Source organism: Calypte anna, chromosome 1 (genome assembly GCF_003957555.1).
Source record: "Calypte anna isolate BGI_N300 chromosome 1, bCalAnn1_v1.p, whole genome shotgun sequence".
Taxonomy (NCBI): Eukaryota; Metazoa; Chordata; class Aves; order Apodiformes; family Trochilidae; genus Calypte; species Calypte anna.
Genome location: NC_044244.1, coordinates 197,244,102 through 197,259,970, shown reverse-complemented (window position 1 = coordinate 197,259,970; position 15,869 = coordinate 197,244,102).

The window sequence follows — 15,869 nt, the reverse complement described above, 5'->3', positions numbered from 1 at the left end:
GGGGGGCTGGAAATCTCCTCTGGGTCCCAATGGACCTTGGATCTCCAGGCAGGTTTGGAAATCGTGGGCTGGGGAGTTTGGGGAAAAAGTGGAAAAAAAAGGAGTGAGTTATTGGGGGGAGGGATCAAGGGCTGAAAATCCAGGCTCCCCCTTTTCCTTGGAGCTGGAGCAGCTGCAGAGCTGGGGGTGCAGAGTGGGGCTGGAAATCCCCTCTGGGGGGGCTCTTGGATCTTCAGGAAAGTTTGGAAATTGTGGGCTGGGGAATTTGGGGAAAAAGTGGAAAAAAAAGGAGTGAGTTATTGGGGGGAGGGATCAAGGGCTGAAAATCCAGGGCCCCCCTTTTCCTTGGATCTGGGGGTAGAGAGGGGGGCTGGGAATCCCCTCTGGGGGAGGCTCTGGGTCCCAATGGACCTTGGATCTTCAGGCAGGTTTGGAAATCGTGGGCTGGGGAATTTGGGGAAAAAGTGGGGAAAAAAAAAAGTGAATTACTGGGGGGAGGGATCAAGGGCTAAAAGTCACCCAGCTCCTCATCCCTGCCTCCAGAAAATAAGGACCAGCCAGGAATCTCTGTCTCCCCATGGACACAGGGAGGGCACACCTGGGGTGACTCCAGGAGGCAGGGATGTGATGCCATCGGGATAATCCTGCTGGGAGCCTCTCCCAAACCCTTTGATTTCCCAGAGGAAATTCCCTCCGGATCATTTGGGTCCCAGAAGGCTCAAGGAGCACGATGCCCAGCAGGGGGTTTTGAGGCTTAAAATGCAGTTTGGGTGATTTCCAGCCAATAATAAATCTCCAGGTTGGTAATAAAGAGACTTTTGAAGCACCTGGCAGCCCTAAATCCATAAATCCCTCCTCTATTCCAGCAGATTTGCAATGGTTTTTCCTCCCCCTTTTTCTTTTAACTTTTCCAATGCTTTTTTTTTCCTTTCCCCTCCTTCCAGGGACAGCTTTGCCAGGAGGAAGAGCAGGAGGAATGAAATGAATCCAGCAGCAAAAAGGGGGATTATAAAAGAGTTAAAGTGCAGCATGCAGGAATTAGGGTGAAATTTGGGTTTGGGATGAAATTTGGACTGGAATTTAAATTTGGGATGAAATTTGGGTTTGAGTTGAAATTTGGGTTTTGGGTGAAATTTGGATTTGGGTTTAAATTTGGTTTTAGGCTGAAATTTGGATTGAAATTTAGATCTGGGATGAAATTTGGATTGTGGCTGAAATTTGGATTTTTAGGATGAAATGTGGATTTGGGCTGAAATTTGGGTTTGGGATTAAATTTGGATTTAGGATGAGATTTGGACTTGGGTTGAAATTTGGGTTTGGGATGAAATGTGGATTTGGGCTGAAATTTGGATTAAGGTTGAAATTTGGGTGTGGGATGAAATTTGGATTTAGGATGAAATTTGGGTTTGGGTTGAAATTTGAATTTGGGATGAAATTTAGGTTTGGGCTGAAATTTGGATCTAGGCTGAAATTTGGATTTAGGAAGAAATTTGGGTGTGGGATGAAATTTGGATTTAGGCTGAAATTTGGATTTTTAGGATGAAATGTGGATTTGGGCTGAAATTTGGATTTGGGCTGAAATTTGGGTTTGGGATTAAATGTGGATTTGGGCTAAAATTTGGATTTAGGTTGAAATTTGGATTTGGGTTGAAATTTGGATTTTTAGGATGAAATGTGGATTTGGGCTGAAATTTAGATTTGGGCTGAAATGTGGATTTGGGTTGAAATTTGGATTTAGGTTGAAATTTGGGTTTGGGATTAAATGTGGATTTGGGCTAAAATTTGGATTTAGGTTGAAATTTGGGTTTGGGTTGAAATTTGAATTTTTAGGATGAAATTTGGGTTTGGGTTGAAATTGGAATTTGGGATGAAATTTGGGTTTGGGCTGAAATTTGGATTTAGGCTGAAATTTGGATTTTTAGGGTGAAATGTGGATTTGGGCTGAAATTTGGGTTTGGGATTAAATGTGGATTTAGGTTAAAATTTGGGTTTGGGCTGAAATTTGGATTTTTAGGATGAAATTTGGGTTTGGGTTGAAATTTGAATTTGGGATGAAATTTGGGTTTGGGCTGAAATTTGGATTTAGGCTGAAATTTGGATTTTTAGGATGAAATGTGGATTTGGGCTGAAATTTGGGTTTGGGATGAAATTTTAATTTGGGCTGAAATTTGGGTTTGGGATTAAATGTGGATTTGGGCTAAAATTTGGATTTAGGATGAAATTTGGGTCTGGGTTGAAATTTGGGGTTTTGGCTGAAATTTGGGTTGAGGCTAAAATTTGGATTTGGGCTGAAATTTGGATTTGGGGTGAAATTTGGATTTTGTACAGGTTTTTGGGGTTGGTTTTTTCCCAGCTGTCAGAGTCCCCATGAAATTTCCCCCTGCCCAACTCTCCAGTCTCCCCAGGTCCCTCTGAATGGAATTCTTGCCTTGCAAAGGATGGGAGGTAGGAAGCTGGAAGATGTTTCCAAGGAGCTCTGGTTCTTCCCTGGCAAACCAGTGGGATGGGGACATGGCAGGGATGGTCCCATGGCAGGGATGGTGTTTGGGATGCTGAAATTAGGGAAGATTGCAGCATTTTTTTTTTCAGTTCAGATGGATCCATTAGGGACCACGTGGAGATGTTGTAGAGGATGCAGATATTTGACTCCTAAAAAACAGAAGGGAAAGAAGGGTGGTGAGAAAAGGGCTGAAGGCATCTTTGGGGCTTTCTTTCCACCTTCAGTAGTTTGGGTGGAGGAAATGATAGAATCATAGAATCCTAGAATTGGCTGGGTTGGAAGGGAGCTCAGAGATCATCAAGTCCAACCCTTGATCCACTCCCCCCGTGGTTCCCAGCCCATGGCACTCAGTGCCACATCCAGGCTCTTTGGAAATAGCTCCAGACACGGAGAATCCACCCCTTCCCTGGGCAGCCCATTCCAATGCCTGATCACCCTCTCCACAAAGAAATTCTTTCCAATCTCCAACCTAAACCTCCCCTGGCACAACTTGAGACCATGGCCTCTTGTCTTGCTGAGAGTTGCCTGGGAAAAGAGAGCAACCCCCCCCTGGCTCCAACCTCCTTTCAGGGAGTTGCAGAGAGTGATGAGCTCTCCCCTGAGCCTCCTCTTCTCCAGCCTCAACACCCCCAGCTCCCTCAGCCTCTCCTCACAGCATCTCTGCTGGATCCCTTCCCCAGCCCACTTGCCTCCTTTGGACCTGCTCCAGCACCTCAAGCTCCTTCCTGAGGGGCTGAGGGGCCCAGAACTGGACACAGGACTCAAGCTGTGGCCTCCCAGAGCTGAGCACAGGGGCAGAATCCCTTCCCTGGACCTGCTGGCCACGCTCTTCCTCAGCCAGCCCAGGATGCCATTGGCCTTCTTGGCCACCTGGCCACACTGCTGCCTCCTCTTCAGCTTCCTGCCAATCCCAGCTCCCTTTCTGCCACTCTCTGCCCAGCCTGCAGCTCCCCATGGGGTTCTTGTCTTGAACCTCATCCCATTGGGATCAGCCCAACTCTCCAGTCTCTCCAGGTCCCTCTGCAGAGCCCTCCTGCCTTCCAGCTGATCCACACTCCCCCCAGCTTGGGGTCATCTGTGAATTTGCTGATGATGGACTCAATCCCCTCATCTAAATCCTCACTCAAGATATTAAACAGCACTGGGCCCAACACTGATCCCTGGGGGACACCACTAGTGACCGGCCGCCATTTTGATGCAGCCCCGTTCAGCACCACTCTCTGGGCCCGGCCCTCCAGCCAGTTCCTAACCCAGCACAGAGTGCTCCTGTCCAAGCTGAGGGCTGGGGTTCCCTCCCAGGTTCATCCCAGAGCTCTGAGGCTCAGGTTTGGAACTCAGAGCATCCTCCTCTCAGAAGGTGGCCACAGAAATAATTTTCATGGTTTAGGGGGACATTGGTGGCTCCTGGGCATCCTTCCCCCCACCAGCACCCCGAGCACGCTTTCCCCTTCCCTGCTCTCCAAGAACTCATTGTCCTTCATTTGAATGTTGAAAACCTAAAAGTAAAAAAAACAGATTTACCCCAGAGCATCCTCTCCCTGCTCTCCTCCCCATCACAGCACCAGTGATGAGGCCACTTCAGGTTTCCCTATTTTATTTTTTTTACCCCAGAGCAGCCAAGAGAAATCCTTCCTAAATCAGAATCCTTCCTAAATAAAACTCCTTCCTAAATAAGAATCCTTCCTAAATAAAAATCCCTCCTAAATCAGAATCCTTCCTAAATAAGAATTCTTCCTAAGAATCCTTCCTAAATAAAAATCCTTCTTAAATAAAACTCCTTCCTAAATAACAAGCAGTTGACAAGCAGCCTTGCACAGATTTTTTGGGAGCAAACCCCTGGATGCCACTTGCTTTCCTGCTGTTCCCCTTGTTCCTTTCCCATTTTTAATCCCAGCAGATGAGGGGGATTCCTCATCCCTCCACTGCTGCCCCCAACCTCTCCAGGTTCTTGGGGTTGTTCCTCCCCAGACTCCACTTTTGATGTAATTCATTAATTTTTTTCCCTCTGGTGCCACCCAACCCCCCCCAGGTGGCTTTGTTTTCCTCTGGGAAAGAAAACAGTCTGGGATTTGGGGAGGATTGGGGTTTTTCCATTTTTTTCCCCCAAGCTTTGGGCTGGTTGTGATTTGGGAGGGTTTTTTGGGGGGATAAATGGGTGGCAGCAGCCACCTGAGGAGCCAGATTATTTCCAGCTGGCAAAAGGGGAGGATACAACATGGGAATGGGCTTGGCCCCTCTCCCAGAGGAGGCAAAACCATGGATTTTCCCCACTTTCCTGTTTTCCATGGTGCTGCTCAGAGAAAGAGATGGAATCTGAAACTTCCAGGGGGGTTGTTACAGCAGGAAGCTGTCACAGAGTGCTGGCTCAGTGCCTGGGGATCTCTGCTACAGCCCAACCCTTGGGTTTTGGGTTGGGAATGGAGGATTTTGGAAACACTTCCCACCTCTCAGGATTTCCCCTGGGGGGGTTTCCCCTGGTTCTGCTATTGCAGAGGCACAAAAGTTCTGGGGGTTTGGAACCTGGGGAGAGCTGTGGGTAAGGACACCCCAACATCTGCTCTTTCTCTTGCTGACACAAATCTCCTGTTGGGAAAGGGCAAAGCCTTGGCTTGCAGGGGGGAGGAGACCCCAAAGTGGGCTCTTAAAAAGCCCCCCAGATTTCTCTGGAGGCTCCTTTAACCACACAACATGGAATTAGAGAATTTTCAGGGCTGGAAGGGACCCAAAAGCTCCTCCAGTTCCAACCCCTGGATGGGCAGGGACCCCTCCCACAGCCCAGGGTGCTCCAAGCCCCATCCAACCTGGGCTGAGACACTGCCAGGGATGGGGCAGCCACAGCTTCCTTGGGCAACCTGGGACAGGGGCTCAGCACCCTCACCCCAAACAATTTCTCCCTCCCCAAGATCTCCTCCATCTCCCCTCTTGCAGCTGGAAACCCTTCCCCCTCATCCCATCCCTCCAGGCCCTTGTCCAAAGTGCCTCCCCAGCTTTCCTGGAGCCCCTTCAGGCACTGGAAGCTGCTCCAAGGGCTCCCCAGAACCTTCTCCTTCTCCTTCTCCTTCTCCTTCTCCTTCTCCTTCTCCTTCTCCTTCTCCTTCTCCTTCTCCTTCTCCTTCTCCTTCTCCTTCTCCTTCTCCTTCTCCTTCTCCTTCTCCTTCTCCTTCTCCTTCTCCTTCTCCTTCTCCTTCTCCTTCTCCTTCTCCTTCTCCTTCTCCTTCTCCTTCTCCTTCTCCTTCTCCTTCCCCTCCTTCTCCTCCTTCTCCTTCTCCTTCTCCTCCTTCTCCTTTTCTCCTTCTCCTTCTCCTTCTCCTTCCCCTTCCCCTTCCTCTTCCTCTTCCCCTTTTCCTTTCTTCCTCTTCCTCTCCTCACTTCTCTTCTCCAGACTGAACACCCCCAACTCTCTCAACCTGTTCCAGGCTCTCCCCACCCTCAAATTCCAGAATTTCTTCCCCATCTCCAACCTCAATCTCCCCTTTCTCTCCAACTTTTAACCCAGTTCCCTTCTCCTCTCCCTACCCCTCCGTGTCCAAAGCCCTCCCCCAGCTTACTTCATAGAATCAGGGGGGATAAGACCCCTAAAGTGGGCTCTTAAAAAGCTCCCCAAGTTACTCTGCACCTCTGCACCCCAAGTTTCTTCTTCTGTCCTTTTACCACAAAACAGAGAATCATGGAATTGTCAGGGCTGGAAGGGACCCAAAAGCTCCTCCAGTTCCAACCCCTGCCTGGGCAGGGACCCCTCCCACAGCCCAGGTTGCTCCAAGCCCCATCCAACCTGGGCTGAGACACTGCCAGGGATGGGGAATCTTCCACCACCTCTCTGGACAACCTGTGCCAGGCTCTCAGCACCTCCTGGAGAAGAACTTCTTCCTAACTTCCAATCTCCATCTCCCCTCCTCCAGTTTGAATCCATTCCCCATGTCCTATCCCTCCCTGACATCCTCACAAGTCCCTCCCCGGCTTTCTTGGAGCCCCTTCAGATCTCTGAAGGTTGCTCTGAGCTCTCCTTGGAGCCTTGTCCTCTCCAGACTGAACAACCCCAACTCTCTCAGTGTCCTCACTCCAGAGCCGCTCCAACCCTCTCAGCACCCTCTGATCATCAGCATTGGGCATCTCAGGGGATGAGCACATCCCAGCTGTGCCCCCAACATCCTCCACCCCTGCAGGAGACAAGAAATGTTAAATTTAGAGCTGGTTTTGATGCTGTGCTCAGAGAGGGAGGAGAAACCCAAGGGAGCTTCAAGGTGTGACCCTTGGCACCCCCATCCTCAGCTCTCAGGGGGTTATTTGACATCAGTCACTTGGGAAATGAAATCACCAGGACTCAGCTTCACAAAAAAACCCAAAAAACCCAAATACAAAGCCAACAATCCCCCTCCCCAAATATCTCACCCAGCAATGAGCGTGCTGAGGCACCAAGGAGGGGATGTGGGGGTCCCCCTCTTGGTGTCAGTCCCTGAGGAATTTTTGCCCCCTCCCCTTCCTCCCAGCCACCCCCACTCTCCCCCTGTCCCCAAATCCTCCTTTCCTAAAAAACTTAAAACCTTAAAACCAAGGCACTGAGCTGTCAGCACCTCCTAAAAGCTGCGAGGGAGCAGTGTGCCCAGGTGGGCAAGAAGGCCAATGGCATCCTGGGCTGGCTGAGGAAGAGCGTGGCCAGCAGGTCCAGGGAAGGGATTCTGCCCCTGTGCTCAGCTCTGGGGAGGCCACAGCTTGAGTCCTGTGTCCAGTTCTGGGCCCCTCAGCCCCTCAGGAAGGAGCTTGAGGTGCTGGAGCAGGTCCAAAGGAGGCAAGTGGGCTGGTGAAGGGATCCAGCAGAGATGCTGTGAGGAGAGGCTGAGGGAGCTGGGGGTGTTGAGGCTGGAGAAGAGGAGGCTCAGGGGAGAGCTCATCACTCTCTGCAACTCCCTGAAAGGAGGTTGGAGCCAGGGGGGGGTTGGTCTCTTTTCCCAGGCAACTCTCAGCAAGACAAGAGGCCATGGTCTCAAGTTGTGCCAGGGGAGGTTTAGGTTGGAGATTGGAAAGAATTTCTTTCTGGAGAGGGTGATCAGGCATTGGAATGGGCTGCCCAGGGAAGGGGTGGATTCTCCGTGTCTGGAGCTATTTCCAAAGAGCCTGGATGTGGCACTGAGTGCCATGGGCTGGGAACCACGGGGGGAGAGGATCAAGGGTTGGACTTGATGATCTCTGAGGTCCCTTCCAACCCAGACAATTCTATGAGTTCTATCAGGGACCCTGAGGAGCCCCCAGGCCATGGTGCGAGGACGAGGCTGAGGTGATGGTGGGCCAAGGCCCAGCCCCCCCGCTCTCCCCTCCTCTCCTAGGCGGATCTGCCGACTACGGGAGCTCGGGGATCATCTCCCGGAGCCAGGACGAGGCCCCGGGTGCCTCTGGAGCTCCGCTTTGTGGGGTCGGGATGGGGACAGCCCCTCCGCGGCCTGCGGCCTCTCCTCAGCCTAGTCGGACTACAACTCCCAGCATGCCCCGCGGCACTACAGCTCCCGTCACTCCGAACTACAACTCCCGGCATGCCATGCGGCGCCGCGCCCCCACCGTACTACAGCTCCCAGCGGGCAGCGCGCCGGCACCACGCTTCCCAGCATGCCCCGCGCCCCCCCAAGGCCCTGTCTCCCTCCCAGCCCGCCCTTGAGGACTACATTTCCCATCGTGCCCCGCGGCGAGCGGCCAGTGTTGAACCGTGGCCACGACGCGCGGGGCATGCTGGGAGCGGTAGTCCTGGTGGTGCCTGTAACGGTCCCGCTGGTGGTACTCCCCCCCTTTCCCACACAGACACTCACACACAGTCACACTCACACACTCACTCACACACACGCACACAACCCCAACCCCTCCCGCCCTCCGCCCCCCCGCCGCCCGCCGCCGCCGCCCCCTCCCCCACCGGCTGCGGGCAGAGCAGGAGCCGCGGAGCAGGCAGCGGGAGGAGGGGGAGCAGCGCGACCGCACCGGCACTGGGGACTCCACCACCCGAGCGGCCGCAGGTGAGGGGGGGACACCCCCAGAGGGCGACGCTGAGGGGAGCTGGGGGGGGGGAGAGAGGAGGATGTGAGGCAGCGGGTGACAGTGGAGGAGGAGGGGAATGGGGGGGGTGCGTGGGCTGCGAGCCCCCCACATCCCGGAGGGGACAGGGCCGGGGGAGCATCCTCTGGGGACGGAGCTTTGCCTGACCTCCCCCCCCCCCCCAACACACACCCGCCCTTCCGAGGGTCACCCGTGAGAGAAGAAGAGCCCGGGGCGATGGAAGGGGGGAGACCACCGCCCTCGGGAGGGAGAGACCGGCCCCGGAGCCCCTCTCCTCCCCACAGCCCCCCTCGGAGCCGCTTTGCCCCCTCAGTGCCTGTTGCAGCCCCACACCCCGGACTTTGTTGTGTCCCCCCCACGTCCCCCTCCCCGAGCTTGTTACCCCCTTTCTGCAGCCGATTTGCCCCCCCTCGGAACCTGTTGCCCCCCTCAGAGCCTCTTTCCCCCTTCAGCTCCCGTTTTCCCCCCTCAGCTCCTCTGTTCCCACCCCTCATCTCCTCTTTCCCCCCCTCATGTCTTTTCCCCCCTCATCTCCTCTTTTCCCCCCTTGTCTCTTTCCCCCCCTCAGCTCCCGTTTTCCCCCCCATCTCCTCTTTTCCCCCCTCATCTTTTTCCCCCCTCATCTTTTTCCCCCCTCATCCCCTCTTTTCCCCCCTCATCTCCTGTATTCCCCTTTCATCTTCTCTTTTTCCCCCTCATCATCTTTTCCCCCCCATCTTTTCCCCCCCATCTTTTCCCTCCCCATTTTCCCCCCCATCTTTTTCCCTCCCCATTTTCCCCCCCATCTCCCCTTTTCCCCCCATCTCATCTCCCCTTTTCCCCCCATCTCATCTCCTCTTTTCCCCCCCTCATCTCCTCTTTTCCCCCCCTCATCTCCTCTTTTCCCCCCCTCATCTCCCCTTTCCCTCCATCTCCCCTTTTCCCTCCATCTCCCCTTTCCCCCCCTCATCTCCTCTTTTCACCCCATCTCCCCTTTTCCCCCCACATCTCCCCTTTTCCCCCCACATCTCCCCTTTTCCCCCCACATCTCCCCTTTCCCCCCCCTCATCTCCCCTTTCCCCCCTCATCTCCCATTTTCCCCCCCTTGACCTCGGTGGCTTCAGCCCCCCAGGGAACATTTATGCTGGATACCCCCAGCTCTCATCCTGGGGGGGCCCCAGCCATGCTCAGGGGGTCCTGGGGGACCCTCATTTCCCTCACCCACCTCCTTTCCAAGGCTTTTGGGTTGGGGGGAGAACCCACAGAGGAGCCACCACCACCAGGTCCAAGCCAAGTTTCACCTTCTCCTGGTGCAGAAGAAGGGAAATGGAGCTCCCAGGTGATTTTTTTTTTTTAAATATTTTATTTTTAAAATTCTTCTACACTTGTCCCAACCCTCAGGAGGTGGCTGGTGTTGGGAGGGGAGGGTGTTTACCCCCCCCCCCAAAAAAAAAAAAATTATCCAGAGGGGCACATGGGGGGTGAGGACAGCGATGATGTTGGGAATATTAAGGAGCTCGCCAGCAACTTGATGGGATGGGAAGGGATGAGTTGTGGCCATGTCCCCCCCCCCACCCCTCCATGTCCCACTCCCCTTTCCTGGCGGAGGGGATTGGTTTAAAATGAGAGATTTTGAGGAGAAAGGGGGGGATGTCAGCATTGTGCAACATCTGTGGGCTGCAGGCAGAGCGCGGGAGGCTGTGAAATGTAAGGCAGCTTTATTTTTCTCTCAAATCCTGTAGTTGATTGGGTTTTTTTTTTTAATGGAAGGGCTGCTTATTTTCCTTTTTTTTTTTAAATAATTGCTTGGTTATTTTTCCTCTCAGCGTTGTGGTTTTCAGGGCAGTGAAGTCCATTGCTGTCTGGTGGGTTAATAACACCAGAAAGCTGCTGAGCTTCAGTCCTCTCCAGAAAGCAGAGGAGCCCTGAAGTATGGAAATGAAATAAATATTCAAAAAAAAAAAAAAAGGTTTTGGACTGTATGGGATTTTGGGGGGGATTTTTTTACCTCTTCCCTCCCCCCTGTATATCATGATAAGCTTTCAGGTTACAGCTTGTATTTCCAGAGACTGAATTTCAGTCAAAAGGCATTCATTTAGTGCTGAATCCTGTCAAATGTAGAAAAATGAGCAGGTTGAGTGGTTGATTTTTTTTTTTTTCCCCTTCTCCTGGACAAAGAAATGTTGTACTAACCAGAAAGGAGAACCCCAAGTGATTCTATTTCTGTTTTAACCAAAATATGATTTAAAATGCAGTGGTATGTTTATTCTTGCTGTTACATAGTGACAGAGGAAGCAAGAGGGCTTTTTTTTTATTATTATTATTATTTTTTAAGGAATGTGAATGATGGAAGCATCTTTAGGGAAACGTTTTGCTGGACTTGATTGCATCAAGTACATTATTTCATGAAATGTTAACTGTGAAGTGGTTGTTGATTAGAACTCAAATTGAGGAGGGATGTTGAGCAACGTAAAGAAAAAGGAAATTAGTACTGAGGGGCCAGATGCTTTTCTTTTTCTTTTTCTTTTTCTTTTTTTTTTTTTAAGTTCTTTCTGATTCTGAATTTTAACTGTTTCATGGATTCTCTTGACCTTTATGATTATTATTTCCCCCCCCCTCCAGACAACAATTATGATGTGAATATTTATTGCTGCTAGATGTATGTTGTCATTAGAAAGACTGACAGCAGTTAGCAATGGATCTATCAAATAGATATTAAATCTGATTAACTTTTGTTCTGGCAGTTACAAATATCAACTTATTGTGTTATGCATCTTAACTTTTTTTTTTTTTTTTTTTTTTTTTTTTAAAAACCAAAGCAAATATTTACATTTTCTTGGAGGAATTTCCCTCTCCCAAATGATGTGCTTAGAGTGGTCTTTCATTTTAGTGGATGTGTGCTCAGTATTTCAGATATTATTGCTCAAATGCATGGGTTTTTTTTTTGTTTTTTGTATACTATTTGATTGATTTAGATTCCTGGCTTTTAGTAAAGACCCTTTTTTTAATTTTTTTTTTTTTGGAGTGGTACATGTAGAACCTTTCTCCTCTGGAACAAAGGGCTTGGAAGCAAAATGACTGCGTGGCAAGAAGGTGTTTTGAACTTGTTTAGGAATGAGAGAGATTGCTTGGAGTCAGAAACCTAAATGGCACCTTGAAAAGAACCCTAAATGCACCCAGACTGCCTGAGAATTAACACGAAATCATTATGGGATGCATCCTTTCAGAGAGCACCTATTTTAAAGGTGGTTTTTTTTTTTGATCTTAGGTGGTAATCATCAGTCAAATTCAGTGCTAAGTCTGCATTGCGGCAGGTGAACTATTTAGGGATTTTTAAGCCCCTCTTTGCAGTGAAGTTTTTCTGCTCCCCTCCTCCAGCAACCACAGGGACAAGAGGAAAATCCTGGAGAGAAAGGTGCTGGGGCTCTTGGTGCTCCTGAAAACATTTCTCAGGCAAGTGGAAATCCTTTGGAGAAGCATTCCTGAGAAAGGCCTTCAGTCTGCTCTCAATTGAGAGCCTAATTAAAATGATAATTAAATAGGGTCTAAATTTAATTATCTGTCTAGAAGAGCATGTGAACCTTGGTTTGGATGTGTAGGTGGAAATGCAGCTGCTTGAAGCAAGGGAAATGTGTATTTAATCCAGGTTAGGGTCTGGTTTTGGGAAGTTTTCTGAGGTGATATCTATGAGGTTGTGTCTCTGGTCAGACAAGACAGATTGGCATCAGTCTCCTTTTCTGAGAAATGGGTCATTGGCAGCTGGGATGGGGCTCCTGGGTTACCATGGCATAAACATAATTTAATCATATTTTCAATCCAGGCATTTTCCTGCTGCTGCCTGGGGCAGAGGAGCATTTTCAGACCTTTCAAACCTCCACGTTTCCACCTGGGAACTCTCCACAGATTTCCAGCTCTCAAGTAGAGAGATTGGTGGCAGCTGGGATGGGGCTCCTGGGTTACCAAGTCCTACCTTCCATGAAAGGCAGCAACCATGGCATAGACATAATTTAATCTTATTTTCAACCCAGGCATTTTCCTGCTGCTGCCTGGGGAAGAGGAGCATTTTCAGACCTTACAAACCTCCACGTTTCCACCTGGAAACTCTCCACAGGTTTCCAGCTCTTGGTGGCTGTTGAGGAGGCCATCAAAAGGGAGCCATAGCTTTTACATTTTCTTTTCTGAAATCTGTGTTTAATCCAGTTTAGGGTCTGGTTTTTGTAAATTTTCTGAGGTGATATCCCTGAGGTTGTGTCTTGGGTCAGACAAGACAGATTGGCATCAATCTCCTTTTCTGAGAAATGGGTCATTGGCAGCTGGGATGGGGCTCCTGGGCTACCAAGTGCTACCTTCTATGAAAGCCAGCAACCATGGCATAAACATAATTTAATCTTATTTTCAACCCAGGCATTTTCCTGCTGCTCCCTGGGGCAGAGGAGCATTTTCAGACCTTTCAAACCTCCATGTTTCCACCTGGGAACTCTCCACAGATTTCCAGCTCTCAAGTAGGTTGGTGGCTGTTGAGGAGGCCATCAAAAGGGAGCCACAACTTTTACATTTTCTTTTCTGAAATGTGTATTTAATCCAGGTTAGGGTCTGGTTTTGGGAAGTTTTCTGAGGTGATATCCCTGAGGTTGTGTCTTGGGTCAGACAGGACAGATTGGCATCAATCTCCTTTTCTGAGAAACAGGACGTTGGCAGCTGGGATGGAGCTCCTGGGTTACCAAGTGCTACCTTCTATGAAAGCCAGCAACCATGGCATAAACATAATTTAATCTTATTTTCAACCCAGGCATTTTCCTGCTGCTCCCTGGGGCAGAGGAGCATTTTCAGACCTTTCAAACCTCCATGTTTCCACCTGGGAACTCTCCACAGATTTCCAGCTCTCAAGTAGGTTGGTGGCTGTTGAGGAGGCCATCAAAAGGGAGCTACAACTTTTACATTTTCTTTTCTGAGCTCACTTTTGCCTTCAGTCTGGATTAGGATCTTCATTTCTCTTCCAGCCATGGCTTTGGGGTTAATTGTCTCTGCAGAGGCCCCCAATTTCCCTTTCCCTTCCCTGTACTTTCTGTTTCCTCTGCAATTCATGAAAAAAAAAAGAAAAAAATCTCTTCTTGAAACTGCCACGCTTTTCTCAGTGCCTTTTGGTCCCAAATTGCCTCCCCTGGTGTTGGCTGACAACACAGCTGGATGGTGCTGCTCTTGGGTTTTTTTTTCCCTGTAGACAGTTGAGTGTTGTCTATTGAGGTGCTGGAGCAGGTCCAAAGGAGGCAAGTGGGCTGGTGAAGGGATCCAGCAGAGATGCTGTGAGGAGAGGCTGAGGGAGCTGGGGGTGTTGAGGCTGGAGAAGAGGAGGCTCAGGGGAGAGCTCATCACTCTCTGCAACTCCCTGAAAGGAGGTTGGAGCCAGGGGGGGGTTGGTCTCTTTTCCCAGGCAACTCTCAGCAAGACAAGAGGCCATGGTCTCAAGTTGTGCCAGGGGAGGTTTAGGTTGGAGATTGGAAAGCATTTCTTTGTGGAGAGGGTGATCAGGCATTGGAATGGGCTGCCCAGGGAAGGGGTGGATTCTCCGTGTCTGGAGCTCTTTCCAAAGAGCCTGGATGTGGCACTGAGTGCCATGGGCTGGGAACCACGGGGGGAGTGGATCAAGGGTTGGACTTGATGATCTCTGAGGTCCCTTCCAACCCAGACAATTCTAGGATTCCCTGTGGGTTGGAGGTGCTTGGGTTGACCCTTGTCACGTGCAGTGTCCAGGTGCCAACCTCCTCCTCCCAATCTGGGATGACAAAGAAGTGTTTGAGACATCCCTCTGGAGAACTGTTGTTATTAGGCAGCCTGCTCGGGGAGGAGTGACCCTCAGTGTGCAAATGAGGTAATTTTAGCCCAGCACCTTCTTTGATTTATTTGCAGGTGATCTTGTGTGGCTGAGAAGAAGCTGTCTGCAAAGGAGAGGTTCAGGGTTATTCATAGAATCCCAGACTGGTTTGGGTTGGAAGGGACCTTCCAGCTCCTCCAGTCCCAACCCCTGGATGTGCAGGGACCCCTCCCACAGCCCAGGTTGCTCCAAGCCCCATCCAACCTGGGCTGAGACACTGACAGGGATGGGGCAGCCACAGCTTCCTTGGGCAACCTGGGACAGGGGCTCAGCACCCTCACCTCAAACAATTTCTCCCTTTCCAAGATCTCCTCTCCATCTCCTCTCTTGCAGCTGGAAACCCTTCCCCTTTCACACTCTTTTCTAAAGTCCCTCCCCAGCTCCCAGAACCTTTTCTCCTCCAGGCTGAACACCCCCAACTCTCTCAACCTGTTCCAGGCTCTCCTCACCCTCAAATTCCAGAATTTCTTCCCCATCTCCAACCTCAATCTCCCCTTTCTCTCCAACTTTTAACCCATTTCCCTTCTCCTCTCCCTACCCCCCCGTCTCCAAAGTCCTCCCCCAGCTTTCTTGGAGCCCCTTCAGATATTGGAAGGTTGCTCTGAGCTCCCCTGGGAGCCTCCTCTTCTCCAGGCTGAACAACCCCAATCCCTCAGCCTGGCTTCCCAGGGAGCTGCTCAGCCCTCTGAGCATTTCAGTGGCTCCTCTGGACACCTTCCAGGAGCTCTGTGTCCTTCTGATGCTGGGGACTCCAGAACTGGACACAGGACTCCAGGTGGGGTCTCAGCAGAGCAGAGCAGAGGGGGAGAATCCCCTCCCTCAATGCTCTCTGGGCTTCTGCTGATGCCCCCAGGACCTTGGGGGGTTCTGGGCTCCAAGCTCACATTGGTGGCTCCTGAAAAGCTCCTGAAGGACCCCCAAATCCTTCTCCTCAGGGTTGCCCTCCATCCTTTCTCCTCCCAACCTCTGTTTGTGCACAGGATTGCCTCCACCCAGGTGCAGAACCTTGCACTTGGACTTGAACCTTCACCACCATGGTCTCATTTCTGAATGTACCATGATCTTTCTCATCAATCAGCCTCAAATCCACTGCTTAGAATCCATAAATCATCTTCTCCAGTCCATAGAAATATTGGATCAAAAACGAGTGAATGAAAAAAGGTTTCTCCTTGTATTCTGTGGTATTTTTCCACATGACATAATCAGCATTTTTTTTTTCCTTGTTGATTTTAAACACAACTCGATCGATCCCCTCGGATGTTTCTGAGCCCCTCTGTGCTCTTGTGCAATTCTTCAGTAAATAGATGAAGTTTTTTGACTTGGTGACAATAAATACATTCCACCCAGCCCTTTTTTTTTAACCTCTTGATGATCTTTTAACTCTTTGAATGAAAAAATTACTGCCTTTTAGTCTGTCACCTTTTTGAACTGGGAATAAATTTTCAAGGATTACTTCTGTGGGACTTGACTACCTGCCAGTCA